This window comes from Bubalus kerabau, chromosome 3, assembly GCF_029407905.1.
Source record: "Bubalus kerabau isolate K-KA32 ecotype Philippines breed swamp buffalo chromosome 3, PCC_UOA_SB_1v2, whole genome shotgun sequence".
Classification (NCBI taxonomy): Eukaryota; Metazoa; Chordata; class Mammalia; order Artiodactyla; family Bovidae; genus Bubalus; species Bubalus kerabau.
The window spans coordinates 103,813,293-103,832,975 of NC_073626.1; the positions used below are offsets into that span (position 1 = coordinate 103,813,293).

At 36.3% G+C, this 19,683-nt stretch overlaps 1 long non-coding RNA gene across 1 annotated transcript in view; it reads right to left on the reverse strand.

The window, feature by feature from the left end:
• LOC129646462 (uncharacterized) overlaps positions 1 to 19,683 on the reverse strand; it is a 157,766-nt gene that overhangs the window by 10,390 nt on the left and 127,693 nt on the right. The window contains exon 3 of the long non-coding RNA XR_008711936.1: positions 6,189 to 6,298. This is a non-coding gene — a long non-coding RNA (uncharacterized LOC129646462). The remainder of the gene's footprint in view (positions 1 to 6,188; positions 6,299 to 19,683) is intronic.

Consider the following 19,683-nt stretch of genomic DNA (forward strand, 5'->3'; position numbering starts at 1 on the left):
ATGGAACAACACACTGGTTCCAAATAGGAAAAGGAGGACGTCAAGGCTGTATATCGTCCCCCTGCTTATTTAACTTATATGCAGAATACATCATGAGAAACTCTGGGCTGAAAGAAGCACAAGCTGGAATCAAGATTGTCGAGAGAAATATCAGTAACCTCAGATATGCAGATGACACCACCCTTAAGGCAGAAAGTGAAGAAGAACTAAAGAGCCTCTTGATAAAAGTGAAAGAGGAGAGTGAAGAAGTTGGCTTAAAGCTCAACATTCAGAAAACGAAGATCATGGCATCCAGTCCCATCACTTCATGGCAAATAGATGGGGAAACAGTGGCAGATTTTATTTTTCTGGGCTCCAAAATCACTGCAGATGGTGATTGCAGCCATGAAATTAAAATATGCTTACGTCTTAGCTATTATGAATAGAGCTACTATAACATAGGGTACATGTATCTCTTTGAACTAGAGTTTTTTTCTGGATGTATGCCCAGGAGTAGGTTTTCTAGATCATAAGGTTATTCTATTTTTAGTTTTCTTAGGAATCTCCATACAGTTTTCCATAGGGTCTGTACCAACTTATATTCCCACCAATAGTGTAGGAGAGTTCCCTTTTATTCACTCTCTCTCCAGCATTTGTTATTTGTATAGTTGTTCATGATGGCCAGTGCAAGATGGTAGCTCATTTGTAGCTTTGATTTGCCTTCTCTAATAATTAATGATAGTGAGCATTTTTTGACATGCCTCTTGGCCATCTGTATTTCTTTGGAGAAATGCTTATTTAGGTCTTCTGCCTATATTTCAATTAGGTTAGTTTTTATTCATTGAGTCATATGAGCTATTCGTATAGCCCTTATCAGTCATAAAATTTTCAAATATTTTCTCTTATTCCATAGATTGTGCTTTCATGTTACAGATATTGAAAAATTACTGCATCCTTGAGATAAATCCTGTTTAATCATGGTGTATGATTATTTTAATGTGTTGTTAAATTTCTTTGCTAATATTTTGTTGAGAATTTCTGCATATATATTTATCACAGCTACTGACTTATAATTTTCTTTTTTGATAGTGCCTTTGTCTGGTTTTGATATCAGGGTGATGCTGGCTTCAGAGAATGTCTTTGAGTGTGTTCCCTTCTTTATAATCTATTAGAGGAATTAAGAAGGATAAGTATAAGTTCTTCTTTGTATATTTGGTAGAATTCACCTATGAAGCCTAGTCCTAGACTTTTGTTTGTAGGGAGGTTTTAAATTACAGATTGGAGAAGACTCTTGAGAGTCCCTTAGATGCAAGGAGATCCAATCAGTCCATTCTGAAGATCAGCCCTGGGATTTCTTTGGAAGGAATGATGCTAAAGCTGAAACTCCAGTACTTTGGCCACCTCATGCCAAGAGTTGACTCATTGGAAAAGACTCTGATGCTGGGATGGATTGGGGGCAGGAGGAGAAGGGGATGACAGAGGATGAGATGGCTGGAAGGCATCACTGACTCGATGGATGTGAGTCTCAGTGAACTCCAGGAGTTGGTGATGGACAGGGAGGCCTGGCATGCTGCAATTCATGGGGTTGCAAAGAGTCGGACACGACTGAGCGACTGATCTGATCTGATTTCATTTTTAGTGATAAGTCTATTTAAATTATCTATTTCTACTTGATTTGATTTTGTTTGACTGTATGTTTCTGGGGCTTCCCTGGTGGCTCAGATGGTAAAGAATCTGCCTGCATGCAGGAGACCTGGGTTTGATCCCTGGGTTGGGAAGATCCCCTGGAGAAGGGAACAGCAACCCACTCCAGAATTCTTGCCTGGAGAATTCCATGGACAGAGGAGTCTGATGGGCTACAGTCCATGGGGTTGCAAAGAGTTGAACATGACTGAGCAACTAACACACATATGATGTTTCTAGAAGCTTGTCCACTCTTCTAAATTGTTGAATTTGTTGCCATATAATTGTTCATAGTATTCCCTTATTTATTTTTTTGTGTTTCTGCAGTATTTGGTTGTTATGTCTCCTTTTCATTTCTTATTTTGTTTATTTGGGTTTTCTCTCTTTTCTTCTTGGCGAGTCTAGTCAGAGATTTGTCAATCAATCTTGTTTACCTTTCAAAGAACCAGTTCTTGGTTTTATTGATTTTTTACCCATTTTTTAAATCTCTGATTTACTCTGATCTTTATTATTTCCTTCCTTCTGCTGACTTTATGTTTTTTTGCCCTCTCCTTTTCTAACTCTTTTAAGTGGTAAATTAGGTCATTTGACATTTTCTATTTCAGTCTCAGTTTGATTTATTTAAATAAGTTGTTTCATTTCTTTGGAAACCTACAGTAACTTTATCCTTGGCATTTTTACATTTTTCACAAAGATAGTTGAAGAAAATATATTTCATTGGATATTGGGCACTTGTTGAATCATTAACTCTAGACTTCTAACTTTAGTTCATATTCTCTCTCCCTTTATCCTTCTGATATTGAATAATTCCTCCCCTGCTTTTCTCTTAATTTTCTTTTTCTAGAACTCTGTATTTTTTCCTCACAGTTTTTGTTAGTCTTTCTACTCTACATACTGGGACAGACCCCCTCCTCCTCTTTTTCCTCTTCTTTCTTTTGTGTCAAATTTAAATCTAATCACCTAAGCATATTTATTCTCAGATGTTTTTCTTACTTGTTATCTTCTTTCCTCTACAGTCAGCTTTTATGTTTATCTTGGTATTTCTCATTGAGGCTGTTAATTTTTTCAGATCTGAGGATCTTATTTTTCACACTTAAGAACAAAGAATGGTTAGCACATATGGTTTTCTTTGGCAAATTTGTAAATGTACAAATGGTTCTATTTATGCCCCTCCCTTGAATAGACTGTAGTACTTGTGCATTTGAGTAAGGTGCATGTGTGCTAAGTCACTTCAGTTGTGTTTGACTCTATGCAGCCAAATGGACTGTGGCCTGTCAGGCTCCTCTGTCCATGGGATTCTGCAGGCAAGAATAGTGGAGTCAGTTGCCATGCCCTCCTCCAGGGGATCTTCCTGACTCAGGGATCGAACCCACATCTCTTGCATCCCGGCTTTGACAGGCAGATTCTTTACCATTAGCAACCCCTGGTATCTACGTAGATTTACCAAGCAAGGTGTGAGCTACATGTCACACATCAAAACAATTAGAGCTTTATTCAAGGTTTCAATATCCCCATTAGTTTCTTACTGTATCTCCCACCAGACATCTCATTTAACTGTGTTAGTAAGAAGCATGCTGCTGTTGTTTCCCCAAAAGACAAATTCTGGACTGTCTAGGCTCTGTGTAAGGAGACTCAGTGCAACTTGGCACAACCGTTTCAAATACTGACCCTAAAATTATTGCTCTCTCCCAGAGTTACTTCTTTCTCCCTCCATCTAATCACCTCTGAGCCCAAAGACACTTCAGTGGTCTCATGGCAAAGTTGACTCATCTCTCAGAGATAGGAAACTTCTCATAGTAAATTCCATTCTATTTTTTGACTTACACACTTCCCTCTATTTTTGGCCTTCCAAAACCTCACTGAAATATCTATGATGATATCCACATGTCCTCTTTGGTTCTCTGCATTTATTCATTTTGTGCATGTTGTGTCATTTTTTTAAATATAGGCTTCAGAAGGAGAAAATTGTCTATTTTCAAGTATATCATCTTGAAAGTCAAGAATAGAGAGTTAAATGCTCAGGTTAATAACAGCTCATTATCTTGAAATAATTTATTAATAACATACACATTTAAAATTAATGATATATTTCTCTTCCTAAGAGAATTATGGCATCTTAAATCTCTTGCAAATAAAATAATAAAATTTAAGAGAAGGCCAGCAAATAGAAATTCTCCTTTAATATTTTCTTTTAATTTTAAAACTGAGACATGCCTATAGCCAATAAACAGATGTGATAACATGCCCATAACCAATGAATGGATGTGATATTTGAAGTTCAAAGGCTGAGGCATGTTACAGGACTAGAATATGAAGATCATAAAGATGAACTAAATGAGTGCATGTGTGTGTGTGTGTGTGTTTCCCCTCTGTTTTGGAAACTAAAGACAATTTTCATATAAAATGTTTAGCCAAGATTATGGAATTTATGAAAAAGTATGTTTCATTTTTACAGGAAGGTTTTTTACTAATGCATCAGTATATTGGCTTGTTACTCATCAGTTCTTTCATCCTGGGATATCCTTTTTCTCCAGAATTTATAACATTATAGCTTATTCTTAAAGGGCTATGAAGAGTGCAGCTTGATGAGCTCTTCTGTGTCACTGAATACTATTTGGATTTACATTTTTACATTGTAGTGAAAAGGGCCATTAACTCTTTATTGCAAACTCATTTGGTATACAGGTATTAATTTAATTATTCCTTTATCAGAAGCATGGTTGAAGGTAATTAAAAAGTTACTGATTTGACTTGTTTCTGGTATTTGCATATGTCTGATATTTTATTATAATCATAAATGGATTATAAATGATATGATCATATTATGTTGTATTATAATTAAGTTATAAATTCATTTGTACTTTTAGTAGTGATAATGTGATAAATTGTTGCTAAAAGTCATGGTCTATAACAAAAGATACATATTTCTCTTTCAAAAAACTTATATATATGCCAACATTTTGTGATAATTTTCTAATTTTATCAAACATATGGTGGAAGCCATCAATATCTATTCCTCAAGATTTGGAATTGTAATATTTTGAAGTAATGCCTGTGCAAAGTAACTTCTAAGTACGGGCTATTAAAATGTCAGGTAAAACAAATTTTCTATACTTATTAAGGTTTATTTTCTCTGGAAATCATACATATATACAATTTGCATTATCTAGGGAGTCAGCAACTGAGGTTTTATTTTGCAGCAGTACAGTTGGAATAAAAACATGGAACGGTACATTCACTGGGTCAGCTATAATATAAGCTTGAGAGGAAATGTGTGACCTGAGATTGGGTGTATATATTTAGTTACTGTAGATCTATGGTTATTATTCTGCTCTATGGCAATAATTTAAGGTTTTACCAGTTTTCCAATTGCATTTCACTTCTTAGAATTTATGTCAAAAGCGAAAGGTCATGATTTTTAGCTATTAATTTTTCCTCTCTGGAGAAACAATCCAACTATGTTTAGTTGGAAGAGCTGTTTCAAACTGTTGACTGTATAGTACTAAAGTTCAGAATGTTGCAGTTTTTGCAACCAATCTCCCTTATTTAAGTTTCATTGATAGATCTTTTTATTTTGTTTATCACCAAATAGCAATGCAAACATGTCATGATGTGTGGTCACTGGAAGAGGCATTTGCTAAATTGATTTTGGGTCTAGGTCTTTAAAACTTATTAAAAGCATCTTATTGTTATGTACAGCTATAGAGAAAAAAAATAAGCTTTTTGTTTACATAGGATGAGACTAAGCCAGTCCCTTTGTCTTCTTGATCATCAGTTGTTTGGTTAATCAGAAAAGCTACGTTATTACAGTATTTTTGTAAACAGCAGTTTAGGAGAACAACTATAAATGGTATTATGGGGAAATGTGTTACTGGAAATTGAAATTCCAATTTTAAAATTAGACAAGCATTTTATGTGTTTATCATATTAGAATAATTAAGTTTCTCTCATGGATTAGAATGTAAACTTTTAGCAAAAGTATACTCTTGCTATATTTTGGTAACACAAATGTTATTACAAAAGCACTGTAGGGTTTTGGGCTTTTCTGGATAATTATGAGTAAATGATCATTTTATAATGAAGTCATCTTCAGCTTGTGACTCTCAACTGATTTTTCCATCTGGTGTTTGTCATGTAAAGATGTCCAGTCAGCAGCATTAAGCAGCTTGAAAAATACCAACTGAGCGTCTATATTTACAGAGGCTTCTTATTTGATACAGTTTTTTCCAGATCTCTCTCTATTTGAAGGGCATTTTCTTCTCAGGATAGCAGAAAGAACATTTCGTTTTTATTTCTAATTCACCTAAAAACTTGAATGAGTGCAATCACTTTCTGCTTATTCCTTGTTTATCTTACATAGAAAACATAACTACCAATTAAAACAAATTTGTTCCCTGGGTATTGTTGGGCTGTGCAAAAAAATGAGAATATAAACCATAGGACATTTCTTTCTTAATCCCAATTTCTAAATTATCCTCTGATAATTTTCCAAAAGTATTTCCTTTCTTCTACTGCCACAACCTTACCTTTTTGAATCAAGCTTCTTCATGTGCCAGAGAATTCCTTATAAAGCCTTTTTCATATTTGAATCACTGTTTCGTACTTAAAATACACACTGGTCCCACTATCCAGAATCCTAGAAAAAAAGGCACGGAGAGGGGAAAGCTTTATTGAATTAAATGTTCAAAAATGTGTTCTGTTAGAAGAATTTTCTTACTAGGCATTTTCAGTTGTCAGGCCTGCCAGCCCTCAGAGGCATCCACCACGCCCCTTTGCTCTGCTCTGCTCTGCTCTGTTCTGTCTTCAGTGGGGCCTGACTCCTGTAGGGTACCTTTCTTAGCTAACTTTTGACTAGGTTTCACCAGTGGCAGGCCTGCTGAAAGGTTGGAGGGCAGGAGTGTGGAAAGCAGAGTGACTTCATTTCTCTGATCTTAAACGTATCCCTGCCAGTAGCATTGACCCATCTGTGGTTCATTGCTTACCAGAGGAGTCACAAATGGTTTCAGCTTCCTCCATGTGAATGTGATCATGAGTTCCAATAACCTGCAGGGTCCCTTGTCCCTCAAGGGTAGGGGTGGAGGGACACCTTCTGTTGTTGCTAAGGCCCCATTCTGGCCTCAGGTGGACCCTCCCCTGCCAGAGGGGATATAGCCTCCAGAGAATCCTCCACCAGAGGATTCTATAGCCTCTGGGCCAGAATCCTTCCAAAGACCTAACCCAGCCTCAAGTTCTCTAAGCAGGTAATAGGGTGGGTGCAGAGGGTGAGGCATCCCCCATCATTGGGGTTTATGTTTTTATATGTGGTTTGTGCAACCCCTGTACATCCTGTGAGATCTGGCTTTGTCTGAGAAGTATGATAGTGGTTCCAGGGCCTGGGGCCTGATTCTTTCACTTTCTGAGCCACCTCTACTGCTCAGGGTACCTCAATCCATCTTCTCTTTGTCCTTCAAATATACCTACTGTCCACACACACCCACAGTAACAAAGTGCACTCTAAGAGCTCCAATTGTACCCTGATAGCATTTCTGGAGACCCCACATTCCACCTACCTAGACTAGGCCCCTACTGAGACTTGAGCATCCCACATAAAATAATTTATTTAATATTTAATTTTATTGGAGTATAGTTGATTTACAATGTTGTGTTAGTTTCAGGTATATAGCAAAATGTTTCAATATATGCATACACATGCATACATTCATTCTTTTTTAGAAACTTTTCTCATATAGGTTATCATAGATCATTGAGTAGAGTTATCTGTGCTATAAAATAGGTCCTTGTTGGCCATCTATCTTATATACAGAGGTGTTGTGTATTCATCCCAAGATCCTGATTTATTCACTCCCCCAAATTTCCCCTCTGGTAACCAAAAGTTTGTTTTTGATAATTGTACGTCTGTTTCTATTTTGTAAGTAAGTTCAGTTTTATCACTTTTTCAAGTTAGATTCCACTTATGAGAGATAGCACATGATATGTCTTTCATTGTCAGACTTACTTCATTTAGTATGATAATTTCTAGGTCCATGTGTGTTGCTGCAAATGGCATTATCTCATTTTTATGGCTTAGTAATATTACCTTGCATATAGGTACCACACCTTCTTTGTCCATTCCTCTGCTGATGGGTATTTAGGTTGTTTCCCTGTGTTGGCTATTGTAAACAGCAGTGCAATGAACACTGGTGCATAATCTTTTAAAATTATAGTTATCTCTAGATACGTGCTCAGGAGTAGGAGTGTTGGGTCAAATGGTAGCAAAAAAATCAAGTCCCATATCCATTGTTTAGGTGACCCACAAACTGGAAAATAATTATACCAAAGAAGTCCTCCAACAGGACTCATCAGTCTGAACCCAGCAAAAGGCTTCCCAGCCTGGGGGTCTGGTAATGGGAAGAGGAGCCCCCAGAGAATCTGGATTTGAAGGCTGGCAGGGTTTGACTGCAGGATTTCCATCAGACTTGGAGAAACAGAAACTCCACTTTTGGAGGTCACACACAAGGTCTCATGTGCACCAGGACCCAGGGATAAAAGCAGGGATGTCATAAGAGACTGTATACCACCTTCCAGTATTGTAGGATCTCCTGTGGAGATAGCTGTGGCTCATTCTGGGGACAAAGATACTACTGGCAGCAGTTCTGGCAGATATTCATTAGTGCGAGCTATTCTAATAGAGAAGTTTATAGCAATATAATCTTACCTCAAACAATCTACCCTTACATCTAAAGCAACTAGAGAAAGAAAAAAAAAACAGAACCCAAAGTCAGCATAAGGGAAGAAATGGTAAAGATCAGGGCAGAAATAAATGATATAGAGATAAAGATAACAATGGAAAAAAAAATCAGTGAAATTCAAGCTGGTTCTTTGAAAAGCGAACAAAATTGATAAGCCTTTAGTCAGACTCATCAAGAAAAAAGACAGAGGGCTCAAGTCAATAAAATTGAAAATAAAAAAAAAAGTTACAAAGGACACTAATGAAATGGTGCAGAAATGCATATAGAGCTTTTGACAAAATTTAACACCCATTTATGATACACATCCTCCAGAAAGTAGACAAACAAGGAAGGAACATACCTCAACTCAATAAAGGCCATACATGACAAACATACAACTAACATCATACTCAATGGTGAAAAGTTGAAAATATTTCCTTTAAGATCACAAAGAAGACAAGTGTCAACTCTTGCCACTTTTATTCACCATAGTTCTGAAAGTCCTAGTGACAGCAATAAGAAGAAAAATAAAAGGAATCCAAATTGGGAAAGAAATTAAATTGTCACTGTTGCAGATTATGATATTATACATAAAAAACCCCAAAAAGATGCTACCAGAAAAATACTAAACTTGCTCAATGAATTTTGTAAATTTGCAGGATACAAAATTAATATAGAAATCTATTGCATTTCTATACAGTAACAATAGATTCAGAAAAGGAAATTAAGGAAACAATTCCATTTACTGTCACATCAAAAAGAATAAAATACCTAGTAATAAAGTTACCTAAAGGGGCAAAAGACTTGTACACTGAAAAATGTAAGATACTGATAAAAGAAATTGAAGATGATACAAACAGATGGAAAGCTATACCATGTTCTTCAACTGGAAAAATCAGTATTGTCAAAATAACTATACTACCCAAGGCAATCTACAGACCTATTGAATTACCAATGGCATTTTTTTCTTTTTTTATTACAGGACTAGAAAAAAAAATTAAAATTTATAGAAACACAAAAGACTCCAAATAGCCAAACCAATCTCAAGAAAACAGAACAGAGCTAGAGGAATCATGCTCACATACTACAAATCTACAGTCATCAAATCAGTATGATACTGGCAGAAAAGCAGAAATATAGATCAGGATAGAAATCTCAAAAATAAACCCATGCACTTATGGTCAATTAATCTATGGCAAAGTAGACAAGACTATACAATGGAGAAAATATAGTCTCTCCAATAAACGGTATTGGGAAAACTGGACAGCTACAAAATGAAAGAAAAAAAAAAGGTGATATCATTATTTATATGATTTAGTATATTTGAAGAAAAAGAAAAAAATATATATCTTACCTTGTTATTGCAAAGTCAAGAAATTCCTTCAGAAGGTTTTCATAAAAATAGTATGTTCTAATGTAGTTAATAAAGGTCTCAATAGCATCCTTAGGGTTACTAACTACCACAATGACTTGTTAAGGGTTTTTTTTTTTTTTTTTTTCAAATAAAGAGCCTTCATATTGGCTATATTGGCTAATAGTGTAAAGCCAAAGTAAAGTTTGAATAAACTAGTCTTCTTGATCAGAATCTGCCAGATCTTCAAATCAAGACTTCCTAAAAGGAACAAAGGCAATATGATGTGTAGAATAAGATTTATATTTGTTGTAATGTTAGGTGAAATCTGATCTTTGATTTAGTAATCACTTTTTATTTAAAGATTTTTCCTTACTTATTTCATCTCTTTCTCTTCCTTATTCCCCCTTCTTATATCCTAACTTCCAAGCCTCCATTTTCATTTTCTTCCTACTTCATCCTTCCCTTCTCTTCTTCCTTCCCTTCTTTTTTTTGTTTTCTTTTCTTCCATCCTTCTTTACTTTAAATGTACCTAACTGGTCAAAGTTGAATCTAAAATGTTGAGTCTATTTTCTCAGAATTAAATATGGAGAGAACTTTAAAAATAACTCTCAGTTTACTGAAGAAGCGAGAGGAAAACATTTTTCCTCTTAACTAAGAAGGCAGTGTATTGGAATGTCATTAGTATACTTTAAAACCTCATAGAATGTCTTATTCTCAATGACTCCCTGATTGTACTGACTGCCCCTCAGTGCATACAGATTCTTGGACACTTAAAGAGAATGGAAGGGCAATTATCATTTTCTACTCAAATGTTCCATGTTGCACATGTAGCAAGTGAATTATTAAGAAATGGTATCTTATCTTTTCTTTATATTATAGATTTGTCACCTAAAAAAAGAAAGGTTGTTTTCCTCTGTTTAAAAAAAAAACAAGAATCAGAACATTCTCTAACATCATACACAAAAATAATCTCAAAATGGATCAAAAACCTAAATGTAATGGAGGATACTATAAAACTCTTAGAAGGAAACATAGGCAGAACACTCTGATATAAATCGTTAAGATCTTTTTTGATCCACCTCATATGAAGTAAATAAAAACAAAAATAAACAAATGAAATCTAATTAAACTTAAAAGCTTTTGCACAGCAAAGGAAACCATAAACAAAGCAAACCACCAAAAGGGAGAAAATAGCTACAAATGAAGCAACCTTCAAGAATTAATATCCAGGATTTCCCTGGTGCTCCAGTGGTTAGAAATCTGTTTGCCAGTGCAGGGGCCATGGGTTAAACACCATGGGGCAACTAATCCCATGCTCCACAACACTGACCCTGCACTTTAGAGACTATGTTCCACAACAAGAGAAGTCACTGCAATGAGAAACCCAGGCACCACAACTAGAAAAAGCCCATGCAGCAATGAAGGCTCATCAGAGCCAAAAATAAATAAATTTAAAAAATAGAGAGAGAATAGCCAAAATATACAAACAGCTCATGCAGTTCAATATTAAAAAGAATAAGAATCCAGTCAAAACCATAATGAGATGTTGCCTCATACCAGTGAGAATGGCCATTATCAAGAAGTCCATAAACAGTAAATACTGGAGAGGGTGTGGACAAAAAGGGAACCCTCTTGTCCAGTTGGTGGGAATGTAACTTGATACAGTCACTAGGGAGAACAGTATGGAAGTTCCTTAAAAGTCTAAAAGTAGAACTACTATATGACCCAGTAATCTCACTACTGGGCATATACACAGAGAAAACCATAATCCAAAAAGACACACGTACCTCAGTAGTCATTGCAGTACTATTTCCAACAGCCAGGACATGGAAGGAATCTAATTATCCATCAACAAAGAAATGGATAAAGAAGATGCGGTACACACGTACAATGGGATGTTACTCATAATATGAAAGAAAACTGAGTTATTCGTAGAGATGTGGATGGAACTAGAGGTGGTCATACAGAGTGAAGTAAGTCAGAGAAATATAGCATTAATGCATATATGTGGAATCTAGAAAAATGGTACAGATGATCTTATTTGCAAAGCAGAAATAGAGACACAGATGTAGAGACCAAATGTATGGACACCAAAGGGGAACTGTGCGGGGTGGGATGAATTGAGAGATTGGGATTGCCATATATACACCACTGATACTATAGGTAAAATATTGGGTTGGCCAAAAAGTTCATTTGGGTTTTTCCATAAGGTGTTAAAGAAAAACCGAAATGAACATTTGGTTGACCCAATAGATTACTAATGAGAACCTACAGTACAGCTCTGGGAACTCTACTCAATGTTCTGCGGTGACCTGAATGGGAAGGTAAACCAAAACAGAGGGAATATGTGTATACATATAGCTGATTCCCTGGTGGCTCAGATGGTAAAGAATCCACCTGCAATGTGGGAGACCTGGGGTTTGATCCCTGGGTTGGGAAGATCCCCTGGAATAGGAAATGGCTACCCACTCTACTATTCTAGCCTGGAAAATTCCATGGATAAAGAAGCCTGGTGGGCTACAGTCCATGGGGTCACAAAGAGCTGGACAAGACTGAGTGACTTTCACTCACGTAGCTGATTCACTTTGCTGTACAGTAGAAACACATCATTATAAATCAACTATATTCCAATAAAAAATAATTTAAAAAAGAAAAAGAAATCTAAAATTTTGGAAAAGAAGAAAAACTGTCACTGTTGGCAGATTATATGATATTATACATAGTGTGTGCATGCTAAGTCACTTCAGTCATGTCCAACTCTTTGTGACCCTATGGACTGTAGCCCACCAGGCTCCCCTGTCCATGGGGATTCTCTAGGCAAGAATACTGGAATGGGTAGCCATTTCCTTCTCCAGAGGATCTTCCCAGAGACTAAAACCATGTCTCTTATATCTCCTGGGAACATAGTAAGTGTTTTAATACATTAAAAATAAATAATAATAAAGTGTAAAGTGTAGCCATAGGAAAAAAATTGATTATTCCTCATCATCACTTCCTGTTAATTTCCCTGTAAAACTGTAAGCCTACAGAAATTTCTTCCTCATGATCAGAAAATCACTGTTTTTGGTTCAATAAAATCTGAGTGGCTTCTCTCTTACCCTGGTTGCCTATGTAGCCTCTTCCAAATCCTGATATAACAAACAACCAGCCTTTAATTTCCTTTGTTTTAGCTCCTCAGAATGGTTTGTCTTTTTTTAATGGATTCAAACAGATACAGGAATCCACTTATTTTCTTAGATGATGTCAAAGAAAGGCAGAGTACTTCCTGCATGCCTAACTTTGTCCTCTATGCTATGGAATTGCAGTAGAAGAGATACTAGCAAATAGGATAAATAAGTAAAATATGTGGTTGGATAGTAGTATGTACAAGACAAAAGAGAAAAAAAAAAAGAACAGAGGAAGTGAGTTGGAGGTGAAATTTTTTATTTTATTTTTTTAATGATCATGGCAAAATTGGATTAAACAAGACTATCTCATGACATTATCTCCCTAGCTGTGTCTTTCCAGCACTAGGGTGGTACCTGACACACGACAATTCTCAAAAACTATTAAACTAGAAATATAAATGTAAAAATGGGAGTGATGTGTATGGACTAGAACAATTAGCAGTAGTTTTATGGAAGAAACATGAGTTCATTTAGTCCTTGAAGCACAGGGAGAACTTGGAAAACACTACTTCTTTGAAAGGTCTCCTAATTAAACCAGTACTCTTCTCTATTTTATATCTTACAGAACCTTGGTGGAGATGGTGTTAAGGGTGAACTGCATGTCTCTAATACAACATCACTTAGAAGTTAATGATATATTTGCAAGTTGAATATATGTGTGTGCATGTTTATGTATGCAAACAAATAGGATGTAAAACTTTCCTATTACACATTAATTCAACCCTGCTATTTCAATTACATTTACCTCATTTTGAATTCTGATTTATTAGGAAGGTATATTTCAATTATCAATTTGTTACAATAAACTCCAAGATACTTGCTACTTTGGTTCTGTTGGAATTTTAATTTATTCATTCATTAAATGCCTACATTTAGGCTGAAGATATAACAATACCTACTGTAGTTTCTGAAGATATGACAATGAGACAAGAATGCTTGCCTTTACAAATTTACATTTCAGCAGAAGAGTTGAGGGGAAAAGAGCAGGATGAAAATGTGAAACATCTGGCATGTTCAATGTTAATAAATGATAGGGAAAATAAATGAAGCACAGACGGTAGATAGAAACTCCTTGAATGAATGCTGCAATTTTAGATTGATTGGTCAAAAAAGGAAGAAAGGAGGATTTTAAAAAATGTGATGGAAGCAAAAGTGATGTCATGCATATATCTGAGGGAAGCATATTTCAGGAAGAAGGAACAGCAAATAGCAACTGCAAAGGCTTGATGGCATTAAACATTGCCTTAGGAACTAAATGCTTGGGTTTACTACCTTGCTGCAAGGAAGATTTGAGGTTTTGATTTCTTTTTTTGGTATTATTTCCTTTGGTGTTATAAAACTGATCTACATGATAAAAAGCAAATATGCCAGTGAAAATTCCAAGATCAACATTTTCTCTAATGTGTTCGACTACCTTAATTTTTTTAATAGACTGTTTTCACAGTAATTTGTTTTTTTGCGAAGTGATGGGCAAAATAGGCAGGAATTTTGAACTATTATGCTTTTGAACATATATTCTAGTGAGAAATAAGAATTATACATTAATATACATACATATGACTTACAAAAACAAGACTGTGTGTGTGTGTGTATATATATATATTCAGACATACAGAAACATATATAAGAAAGTATCAGACTAAGGAATACATTTGTACATACATATATATATATTTTTTTTCTTACCTAAAATATTTTTATTAAAGGTATGATGACCTAGAAAGGACTGATGCTGAAGCTGAAACTCCAATACTTTGGACACCTGGTGCAAAGAACTGACTTATTGGAAAAGACCCTGATGCTGGGAAAGATTGAAGGCTGGAGGAGAAGGGATGAAATGGTTGGATGACATCACTGACATGATGGACATGAATTTGAATAGGCTCCTGGAGTTGGTGATAGACAGGAAAGCCTGGTGTGCTATAGTCCATGGGGTCCAAAGAGTCAGACAGAACTGAGCAACTGAACTAATCATGACCTAGGAGGTGGCTATGCTTAATAGTGACTCTGCAACCCCATAGACTGTAGCCCGCCGAGCTCCACTGTCCATAAGATTCTCCAGGCAAGAATACTGGAGTGGGCTGCCATGCCCTCCTCCAGGGGATCTTCCCAACCCAGGGACTGAACCCAGGTCTCCCTCACTGCAGGCAGAATCTTTACCTCCTGAGCCACCAGGGAAGTCCAAGAATACGGGAGTGGGTAGCCTATCCCTTCTCCAGGGGATCTTCCGAACCCAGGAATTGAACTGGGGTCTCCTGCATTGCAGGCAGATTCTTTACCAGCTGAGCTACCTTTAAGGTCAAATGCTGAAGATGAGAAAGATAATTTACTCAGTGTTCTAATGTAAATAGAAAAGGAAAGTTTTAGATTTATCAGGAGAATCAAATTGGGAGACTATAAATTTCATAAGAATGAAAATATTCTTGTAGATAAATATTAGGAATCAGGATTAATATAGAGATGAAAGGGCGATGCACTTATTTTACTCAATATATCATCTCCAGAGATCTATTAAACAAATCTCATACATAGTCTTCTGACTTTCCAGCTGGTACATATCGCAGCTAATCAATGAGTTCAGAAAAGAAGAATTAACATAAAACCAAATTCCAAAGAAGTGATTACTCTGAGTGAGAGTGAAAATGCTTGTGTGGAAAATATTTCAAATCAAACCGTCAGAAAACAAAACCTCTGAATTTCCAAGAAATGCTATGCGTGTTGGCAGTGCAAACACAGGCACACCCCAGATCTCTGAACTAACATATATAAGGTGTTAATAACCCAAGGATTAACATCCACACCAGCCTTCAGCATAAAGAGTGATTCAAAGGCCAGTCAGTTCCAAATACCTTAGCCAATCAGGAAGCTGTAGGATTATCACTGAATGACACAAAGTTAAAAGCAGCAATCTGATACACTTTTGCAAGAAAATGCTTCCAAAGAACTTCATAAGTATTCAAGTTTCATTTGGTTTTGTTTCTGAAATTTAGCTAGGGCTTATAAAATAAACTACTTTTGATTCTGTGCCTATATCAAAGCATATTTGGTAAAGTTGTAAGAGGTCTTTTCATTATAAACTTCTGCTTTCCTCTTCTAAAGTTTTTCCTTTTGGGGCCTAGGAATTTCCATGTGTGGTTTTATTCTTAACGGAAACTCCTTGGAAAAATGTGAAAAATCCATAGATCCAATAAATGCTTGGGAAATATGGGGTGGGGACATGGAGACTTGCTTCTGCTGTCTTTATCAAAAGAAGTGTAATTTCTACTACTATTATTGTTCAAAAATAACATCATAAACTACTTCAAGGTTCCCACCAGATTAGATCTCCAGGGAGAAAAGGATGTAACAGCTACATAATCCAGCAATATGAGAGGAGTGTTGAGTTTGTTGGCATATGAAAGAGCTTCGCATTAAGGAGCAGAAGGTGACGGTGTCTCAACATGACAGAATTGAGTATAAGCAGGGAAATCTGTCTTCCATTTTTGTCACGTCAGAACACAAAGCCAAATTGGAGTGACTTCATAGAAGAACAACAGAATGATTAGGAGACCAAGGCCTTGATTTATGTGGAAAGATTAAAAGAGCACAGGGTAATGTATATTTTGGCTAAGTGATTGCTAAGAGGAGCATGATAAGAGTCTCCAAATATGTGAAAGATGTAAACGCCTCAGGAGAGGAAGAATCCTTTGGCAGGATGCAAATGGACAGCAAGAAGGACCAACAGGAAGGCGTCTGAGTAAAACATGAGAGGGGAGAATGCTCACCGTGAGAACCGATCGCATCCTCAGAAAACCAGTGAGCCGCCTCATTCTTGGGACATTTGAAACATCCTAAATGAAACCTCAGGAGGCCTTCTGAGAGAACAATTCTTTTGTGGTGTGATGCTATGGAATCAGTGGTCCTTTGGATCAAGGGAAAATAGGAAGCACAGATTGTGGGAGGTGTGTGTGTGTGTGTGTGTGTATACTCACATGGTTTATGGAATTGGGGAAGAATAGGGGAGTGGGGTTCATAGAACTTTGGTTAAAAAAATAGACAAAGATAAAATAAAAATATTTTCCAGCTGCATTAAAATGGACATTTTTTTTTTTTTTCTAAAACTTATGAGTAACTGAGGGGAAACAAACCTCCTTTCTATTAGGTTTTGGAGATTGACCAAAATATTACAATAGACTCCTAAGGTCATCTTGCCCTCTCATGACATCATCAGAGGACATAGGTAATTTTATCTCAGCTCTGTCATCCACAGTTCCTAACTTCAAGGTTGGGAGGGAATGGTCATAGCATATGCCACTTTTGAAGTATGTTAGAATTTTTTATTTAAACATCTCTCATCCAATCATAATATAAAATCATCTTTGAAGCAGCTTAAGTCTATAACAGCCTGGAGTGGTATTGCATCAACCTTTGTAAATGTGTAGTAAACAATATTGATTTGGAGAAATGGTGAAAAGAGGTGTTTTCATTCTCATGCAACTCTTCCCTGGCCCTCTGGCCACCTTCAACACAGGCGGATACTAACAAATGTGCTAGTTTCTGAAAAGACATCATTTAAAGCTATTTCCCTGGGAAGAAAAGGAAGAGAAACTTCTACGCCATTAATGAAAAAAAAGGTGGGAGGACAGAGGGTAAAGAAAAGACTTTTATTTCCTTCTGCTGTCCTTCTCTCCTTGGTTTTGCAGCTAACCAACAGAAAAGATCTTTACCTCTAGGAACAAGGTCAAGTGCACAGGCCCCCACACAGCAGCCAGCATTCTGTGGAGTGACCAAGTGCTCCAGCTGCCATCCGTGTGAGACTGAGCACATCTGCTCAGAGATGTTTTCAGCATTCCCTGACCTAGGGCATGGGAACCTCAGAATATTTCCTAACCCAGGTCTCATTAGCTTGATACAATTAGATTACGGAAGAATGCAGTTGACGAAAGGCACATATTATTTATAATTTCCATTAGCAGTAAAAATTGCTCCAGACGAAATTTCATAAGGCCATCTCATGTCATTTGTCATACAATTAATCTCACCAAGGAGGGGAGGGTATGCCATGAGAGAATTATAGGAAATATTTGCCTGCCAAATCACTGATGTATTTTTTTAGTTTTCTTTCTTTAAGACAGGAATGGTTATTAGCCTTGCTTTAGTTCTGTGTGTGTGTGTTACTGTTGTGTGCTACTTTTGGCAAATAGATATAATGAATATTGTAAAATATTATTTTTCAACTTATGAGTTTTTTGCAGAATGAATTCAAGGATAGTAATTACCGGGTTGATGTTTACAGTTTAGGGTGCAAAATGTCATTAACAACACTTTAAAGTAATACACAGATTGAAACAGGAGGGGATTTGAAGGGGGCTGGGAGTCTTGGGCTGAGTGAAAAGAGGTAATTTCCACTGCTGGCTCTGTCAGGTGCTTATGTTCAGTCCTTGCAGAAGACATACAAAAATTCTCTCTGTAATTCATTTTTTTGTGTGTATTTAGGTTGTTGCATAAAGAAAGCTGAGCACCAAAGAATTGATGCTTTTGAACTGTGGTGTTGGAGAAGACTCTTGAGAGTCCCTTGGACTCCAAGGAGATCCAACCAGTCCATCCTAAAAGAAATCAGTCCTGAATGTTCATTGGAAGGACTGATGTTGAAGCTGAAATTCCAATACTTTGGCTACCTGATGTGAAGAGGTGACTCATTTGAAAAGACCCTGATACTGAGAAAGATTGAAGGCAGGAGAAAAAGGTGATGACAGAGGATGGAATGGTTGGATGGCATCACCAACTCAATGGACATGAGTTTGCGTAAACTCCAGAAGTTGGTGATAGACAGGGAGGCCTGGCGTACTGCAGTCCATGGGGTCACAAAGAGTCAGACACGACTGAAACAACTGAACTGAGGTTGTTGCATGAAATGAATACTGAGTTTGGATATATCTGAAGTCATTTAAATGTATTGGCTAATGATTAGATGAAATGAGTATAATTTTTTGCTTGAAAACTACACATAAATGTACATGTGTATATGAGGACTGACAGACTAATGTACTGCAACATCAAATCTTGGATTCCTTTTATGCAAAAATAGAAATAACTGATCCTTTTTCAATATGTATAGCAAATTGAATGGACAAGATGAATTTCCTCTTATATAGCTGTTTTCCTCCCTTATCTTTACAGCATATTTATGAAAGAACTAGTTATTATAGGACTTTCAGTAAGATAAAAAGGGGGCAGAATTTATTTTTTTGCTGGAATGATCCAAGAGAAGTCTTTCCTTGGTCATGCTACTATACACTGTCCTTGAGGAATAAATTGAAGCTAATTTGGACTATAATAGAATCTGGATATAACAAATTCAGAGCTTACAGGGTAGTTCATTCTTAGTTTCTAAAATTCTCCTTAATGGAGTGCCCAGATGTGTATACCTTCTATTTAATAGAGCTCCATATCATACTTTCTGAGAGGAGGCTTACAGTAAGCTTATAGATCATTCCTAAATGCAGGAACTGTAGAAAGAGAATATAAAATTAGGTTTCTCTTTGCTTTTGTGTTTTGATAATTATTTAAGGAAATGAGGACATTCTACTATGAAAAAATATTATTATGGTGGCTGGTAAATTTTAATGATGTAATTTTTAAATGCTTACAAACAATTTCAACATTATGGGTCCAAACACAGCAATTTATTCATTCATTTACTCAGTATATTTAATGGACACTTCCTAAGTATATACAATTTGGCAGACATTCTTGAGCATCAGGATACAACATTTGTGTAAATAAAAGCTAGTTGGAGATATGCTCAGTCTCT